Raw genomic sequence first — 6,116 nt, forward strand, 5'->3', positions numbered from 1 at the left:
TTTCCTCATCTGTAAAAGAATATGAATAGTGGCCTCTACCCTACCTTGGTTATTGTGAGATGAAATGACTTGAGTGTCTAAGCAGTTTTCCAGAGTTTGGCCCACAGTGAGTTCTTTAATCCTTAGTAGATATTCCTTTTGTAAGCATAGTTGTAATCATACGCACATTTAAAGCTCAGATTCTTTTCAGTGATTACATCGAAGGTGACCTTACATCTACAGCCCACATCTAGTCACTAGGTTGTTTTTTTGCTGTTGTTTGTTTTTAAGTAGCCTCTCTGCCCAATGTAGGGCTTGAACTCATGACCCTGAGATCAAGAGTTGGATGCTCTATGGACTGAGCCACCCAGATGCCCCAAATTGTGTGGGGGTTTTTTTCTTTTATTTAATTTAAACTCAATTAATTAACATATACTGTATTATTAGTTTCAGAGACCAAGGTCAGTGACAAGAGTGTTTTCAATATGGAAATTGACAGCCAATATTTAAACATTACAAAATGTTGTGTGTGGAGAAATCCGAATTTATGGATTTTCTTGGAAATTTGGAAGCTGTGAACAACAACTGAGGCTGGGCAGTGGCTGTCCCTATTGGATAAGGCATGGGCTCACCAGCTCACCGTGGTCTCCACCACTCCTCATTGTCTCCCACACGGAGGCTAAATGTCAATTGCCTTTCAGCATCATGCTTTTGTAGTTGTTTCTCTTAAAGTAATAAGGATCATTAATTATAGGTCATACTTCTCTTTTTTTAAGATTTTATTTATTTATTCATGAGAATACACAGAGAGGAGAGAGAGAGGGGCAGAGACACAGGCAGAGGGAGAAGCAGGCTCCATGCAGGGAGCCCGACGTGGGACTCGATCTCGGGTCTCCAGGATCATGCTAAACCGCTGAGCCACCCAGGCTGCCCATAGGTCATACTTCTAATGTACTCACCGCATGCCAGACACTGCGCTAAGTTCATTAACTCACAATAACTCACTTAATTGTCATAATGATCATTGGGTAGGAAGTGGTGTAACACTCATCCTATGAGTGGAGAAATCTAGGCACAGAGAGGTGAAGTCAGTTCTCTGTCAGGTGAGAAAATAAATGAAAGCCTGAGATGACCACGAGTTTCAGGAAGAATGGGTATTCATGGTTGTACTCATTTCTTGCTGCTGCTCAAAATACTAGCAATTTATCATAGCTCTAGAAATCAGAAGTCAGAAATGAGCCTTCTGGGCCTAAAATCAATGTGTCAGCAGGGCTTCATTCCTTCCGCAGGAAAGGTTTGCCCAGAATCTTTTTTTATCAGAGTTGCATCTGTCAGAGCCCAAAACCCTGACACACGTGTAGCATATAGAAATCACAATGCGCAAGGAGTGCAAATAATTTAAGTTCTTGTTTGTTCTCAATGCAACTTACTTTGTGCAAAGATCCCTGTGGGCCAGGATGCTGAGAACTATCTGTCCCTGCCCACATGCCCCTTTCCCAAGACTGCCACAATTCCAGCGAGCTTAGGCAGGGCCCCGACATTAAGGGTAAGGGAGGGAGCCATCTGATTCTCAAGCCATGGGTCCACCTGCCCACCGTCAGTCTGCTGCTCACCTGTCAGCCTTCCATTTTCATACTTGTGACCTATCAAGATTGCTGCATTCTCTGCTACTCCTGAGCTTTGCTCACAGGGCTGATTTTCAGCCAGCTTGAGGCACCGGAAGCTCTTTGAGGCTGTCTGTGGCTTCAACTGCCCAGAGACACCATCAAGTCATTTCCTTTTTGGGGACCTGCAAACTCTCTGGGCTCTGTAATGAAGAGCAGGACTCAAGCCTCTTCTGGTTTTGAGGGCCCCTAGAATAGCTCTGGGGAACTTTCCCTAACCCAGGCCTCTCTCTTTTTTTTTTTTTTTTTTTTTTTGGTTCCATAAAGAAGGGCATAGGAACTTCCCACCCTGTTACAGGTACTGAACTGTGTCCCCCCAAATTCATACCCAGTACTTCAGAATCTCATTGCATTTGGAAATAGGACCTTTAAAGAGAAGACTAAGGTAAAAAAAAAAAAAATAATAAGGGCTACTGTATTGTTTTTGTTTCTGTTTTTTTTTTTTTTTTTTTAAGTAAATTCTATGCGCAACATGGAGCTCATGGAGCTTGAACTCATGACCCTGAGATCAAGAGTTGCATCCCTACGGGTGAGCCAACCAGGAACCCCCCCCCCCATAAAATAAGGTTATCAAAGTAGACACTAATCCAATACGACCTATGTCTTATAAGAAGAGGAGATTAGCACACAGACACACACAGAGGGATGACCACGGGAGGACACAGGGAGAAGTCATCCATCTACAACCCAAGGAGAGAAGCTTCAAAAGGAACCGGTCCCACTGACACCTTGATCTCAGACTTTCAGCCTCCAGAACTGTGAGAAAATGCATTTCTGATGTTTAAGCTACTTGGTCTGTTGCGGCAGCCCTAGCATACCTAGACACCACCTCTCCTACTCCCACCAGTCCTGAGGAAGTCAGGTGGCCTCCAGAAGCTGGAAAAGACAAAGGAACGGATTCGCCCCTAGACCCTCCAGAAGGAATGCAGCCCTGCTGACATTTTGACGTTAGCCCTGAACTGTACACTCAGAGATTCATGTTGTTTTAAGCCTCTAAGTCTGCAGCAATGTGTCCCAGTAACGACAGCAAGCTGACGCAGAGGGAGCTGGGAGGTACTTCGGGGCATCCGGGATGGTCCACCCCTACGCCACTTGGATCCATGTGCTTTGCAGGGAGGTTGGCCACATGCTGGGATAGCTACTGCGGGAGATTTGCTGATCTCTCTCCCAGACAGAAAGTGGAATCATCCACTGCTGCCACTGAATCGAGCAACTCCAACTATTCATCATCTCCCTCCCCAACCATTCCCTCTGGATTCCCTTCCACTTCAGCTGGCACTTCTGTTCCTCTAGGTGGCTTGTCCAATGAGGTGACCCAGTTCCTCACCCCTGAGGGGTCAGAGACCCTGGTCACCATACCTTTAGACCTTCAAGAGTGGCACTGATTTCTGCCCTTGTATTGTGATGCAAGACTGCATTTAGTTTACTACCTTGATTGGCAAGGGATGTGGAGGAGAAGGATTTGGGAGGCTTCCACTTGACCTTATCCACAGCAAAAGCTTACTAACAATACTTGACCTGCTCAGTGACTTCCAAGGGCCAAGTGCCAGACATACATTATCTCTCTAAACCCTCACCACCATGCTGTGGTGTCAATATTATTATTGTCCCCTGACTACTAGAAGAGGAAACTGAGGCATTGGGAAGTGAAGCAACTGGCCCAGAGTCCTTCATCTAGGAAATTATGGAGGCTTCTAATCCCAGAGCCTTTGCCTAAATCTCTTTCCTAAATCTACCACATGATACTCCAGTGTATGCATAGACCCCATTTTATTATCCACTCCCCTATCGATGGAGACATAGGTTGTTTCATAATATTATACAAAATACTGTCATGAATGCCCCCATCATGACTTTTTGTGCAGGTGGCCCCCCTCTTATAGGTCCTGGGTGCCCCTCACGCGAGAGCTCGAGAAGGGTTCTGAGCTTGTATGCGTTGACCTCCATCCTGGGACCTCAAATCCAAGACTTCCACCCAGCCTCCCTGCCTCCCCCACCGTTTCTCCTCCATGACCCACCCTGCCTCCTACTTCAGGACACTCTCACCAACACTTGTCCCTGAGGACTGACTTGCTCTACACCTAAGGGACTCCCTCCCCCATGTCACCCTGGTCGGGTCCCTTTACCTGACTGAGCCTGTTTCCCCAGCTATAGAACATGGGACCAGTCACTTCAAAGATCCCATGCAGGGAGGAATAATGATTTTGAAATCATAATGTAAGATCTTTTTCCCTTCCTTCTTCTGATCTAAATATTTACTTCAGTTACTGGTTGAGTGACCTTAAGTAACTGGCTTAAACCTCTCTCTCTGTTTCTTTGTTTGAAAATTAGGGATTAGGGACACCTGGGTGGCTCCACAGTTGAGCACCTGCCTTTGGCCCAGGGCGTGATCCTGGAGTCCTGGGATCGAGTCCCACATCGGGCTCTCTGCATGGAGCCTCCTTTTCTCTCTGCCTGTGTCTCTGACTCTCTGTATGTGTGTGTCTCTCATGAATAAATAAATAAAATATTTTTAAAAAGAAAATTAGGGATTATAATATCTCCACTACCTCACACCTCATAATACAACCCCACACACACACTACTTGAGCACAGTGAAAACATGTTAAGGTTTAGTTGAGTGGTTTCTGGTACATACTAAGTGTTCAGTAAATACTGGCCACTGTTGGTGATATTATTATGGTTGACCCTTGAACAACCTGGAGTTTAGGAGTACTGACCCTCCGCAACACAGTCAAAGATCCACGTATAACTTTTGACTCCCCAAAAACTTTACTATAAGCCTACTGTTGACTAGAAGCCTTACTGATAACATAAACAATCGATTGACACATATTTTCTGTGTTCTACGTATTATACACTGTGTTCTTACAGTAAAGTAAGCTAGAGAAAAAGAAATGTTATTAAGAAAATCATAAGGAATAGAAAATACATGTACAGTCTTGCACTGTATTTATCGATACCGTAAGTTTACATCAGATCTTTACACGACCAATCATCTATTAGTACCTACATCAATGTTACTTTATATGACCAAAAAAAAAAAAAAAAACACCACACACACTTCAGATCGATACATATTACTAATACTAGACACCCAAAGTGAAAAGATAATATGAAAAAGAAATTCATATTTCTTAACAGGAATCATGATTCATGCATTTGTAACAAAGAGGTGGCAATAAGATTGCTTTGGGGTGGCCTAGTGTAACAGATACAGTTGCTTCACTGTAGCCCAGCCTATACACTAATAAATGAATTATTATAAATTTTTTTTAATTTTTTATTTATTTATGATAGTCACAGAGAGAGAGAGAGAGAGAGAGAGAGAGGCAGAGACATAGGCAGAGGGAGAAGCAGGCTCCATGCATCGGGAGCCCGATGTGGGATTCGATTCCGGGTCTCCAGGATCGCGCCCTGGGCCAAAGGCAGGCGCTAAACCGCTGCGCCACCCAGGGATCCCCTATTATAAAATTTTAATACGATTATGTTCATAATACAGCATCAGAGACCTTATTGCACTTTTTAAAAAACGTGTGATGATAGGCTGATTCGCAGTTCCTCCAATTCTTTGAAAGCGAAGTTATAAAAGTCAGAAAACTAATACATTAATAATTTTACATTAAATATCACTTATCTTAGGCCTACATAAGGATACGCTGTGCATGGCCCCACGTACGTTCTGTGTTCATGCGCCTAAGTTTTTTTCTGTTTCTTTTTTCATGCGCCTAAGTTTTGATAAATTTTAACTTTTTACAACAGATTTCTGTACATTTTATGATAGCAAATGATAAAATAGATCACTTATCTACATATATTTTATGCATTCATGGCATACCTAACTTTTTCTTAATTTGTCCATATTTCGAGGCTACCCAGTTCATCTGCATATTTTTTTCAAATTGTCACAAATCTCCAAAAATGTTTCCAATATATGTTTTGGAAAAAGAATGCATGTAAGTGGACTCACGCAGTTCAAACCTATGTTGTTCAAGGGTTGACTATCTCCCTTGCCTCTTTTCCTAGTTAAGGAGTCGTTGGTTTTGTATATTCTTTCCTTCCCAAGAGAGATGGTGGGAACCTATGAGTCTCTTGCATCGATCTCCAAAAGCCTAAAGTGATGAAGTTTGGGATTTGACCAAATAGATGATGTTTGTAGCCATCACAATGACATTGGAAAACTCAACATCCTTGTCTTGTTTCTGATCTTTAAATGAATGTTTTCCCGGTTTCCCCACCAAAGATGGATCTGCTGCTGGGTTTTTTAGGTAGCCCTTACCAGATGACGGAAATCCCCTCCTATTCCTAATTTGCTAAGAGGTTTTGCAAAAATCATGAATAAAGGTTGAATTTTATTATATGTTTTCTCTGTATCACATAATCTGAAAAGTATTACAGAATTCTTCCCCTTGAGATTGACAATGTGGTGAATTATGGACATCAGTATTCTAATGTTAATTATCCAACCTTTAA

This window comes from Canis lupus, chromosome 19 (assembly GCF_048164855.1).
Source record: "Canis lupus baileyi chromosome 19, mCanLup2.hap1, whole genome shotgun sequence".
Classification (NCBI taxonomy): Eukaryota; Metazoa; Chordata; class Mammalia; order Carnivora; family Canidae; genus Canis; species Canis lupus.